Genomic DNA, 1,565 nt, shown 5'->3' with positions numbered 1-1,565 from the left:
AGTGCATGGTGATAGACCTGGCTCAATTTTGAGTTTTTGGCATATAGAGAGCCAGTTTTTCCAGCACCATTTGTTAAAGAGGCTATCTTTCTTCCAGTGATTATGTTTGGCCCCTTTGTCAAAGATAAGGTGGCTGAGTGTGTTCATAGGGGCTTCAACATCTTCTAATCTCTTTCATTGATCCACAGGTCTATTTTGTTGCCAGTACCATGCTGATTTTATCACAGTAGCCTTTCAGTATAATTTCAAGTCAGGAATTGTAATGCCTCCTTCCTTGTCTTTATTGCGCAGGATTGCCTTTGGTATTCTAGGTCTTTTCTGGTTCCAGATAAATTTTAGGAATGATTTCTCTACCTATGTGAGGTATGTTTGTTGTAATCTGATAGGAATTGTGTTAAATCTGTACAGCAATTTTGAGAGTATGGCAATCTTCACAATGTTGGTTCTTCCTATCCAGGAGCATGCAATATCTTCCCATGTTCTGAAATCCTCTGAAAAATCTTTTTTTAGAGTACTGTAATTTACTTGAAAAGATCTTTAACTTCTTTAGTTAGGTTAGTTCCAAGGTATTTCATTTTCCTCGCTGGTATTGTAAAAGGTATTGTTTCTATAATTTCCCTCTCAGTGTGTTTGTTGTTTGTTTAGAGGAATGTTATTGACTTTTTGGTAGTGACTTTATAACCTGTTATGCTACTGAATTTCTGTATTAATTCTAGTAGCTTCTTGGTGGAGTTTTTTGAGTCTTCCACATAAAGTATCATGTCTTCTGCAAATAAAGATAATTTAAATTCTTCTTCATCTATTCTTACTCCTTTTATTTCCTTCTCTTGTCTAATGGCTATAGCTAATGATTCCAGAACTATATTGAATAAGAGTGGTGATAGAGGACATCTTTGTCTTGTACCACATCTAAGAGTAAAAAATATCAGTTTTTGACATTTAGGATTATGTTAGTCATTGGGTTTTCATCAATGGCTTTTTACCAGATTGAAGTAGAGGTCATCTATTCCAATTTTCTGTAGGACTTTGAACTTGAATAAGTGTTGAACCTTGTCAAAAGCCTTTTCTGCATGAACTGAGATGATCATGTGGTTTTTAGTTTTTGCTCTATTGATATAGTGTATTTCATTTATAGATTGTGGTATTGGATATTAGATTTTTCATGACCATTAAGATTTGCTTTATATAGTTTGGTGCTCTTGTGTTTGGTGCATACATATTCATGAGTGTTACCTCTTCCTCTTGAAATTTTCCCCTAACTAGTATATAGTGGCCTTCTTTATTTTGCTTAATCATTGTTGGTTTGAAGTTGAGACTGTATGAGATTAGGATTGCTACCCCTGCTTTTTTCTGAGGTGCTCGGGCATGTAGTATTGTGTTCCATCCTTTGACTTTCAGCCTATGAATTTCTGTATTAGATAAATATGTTTCTTGTATACAGCATATTGTTGGATTTTTGTTTCCTAATGCACTGTACCTGTCTATTTCTCTTAATTGGTGAATTGAGTCCATTTACATTAATGGTTATAATTGAGATATATTGACTTACGGTTGACATGTTATTT

This window comes from Octodon degus, unplaced genomic scaffold (assembly GCF_000260255.1).
Source record: "Octodon degus isolate 3935 unplaced genomic scaffold, OctDeg1.0 scaffold00137, whole genome shotgun sequence".
Classification (NCBI taxonomy): Eukaryota; Metazoa; Chordata; class Mammalia; order Rodentia; family Octodontidae; genus Octodon; species Octodon degus.
The sequence above is the reverse complement of the archived record's forward strand: the minus strand, read 5'-3'. Positions refer to the sequence as shown.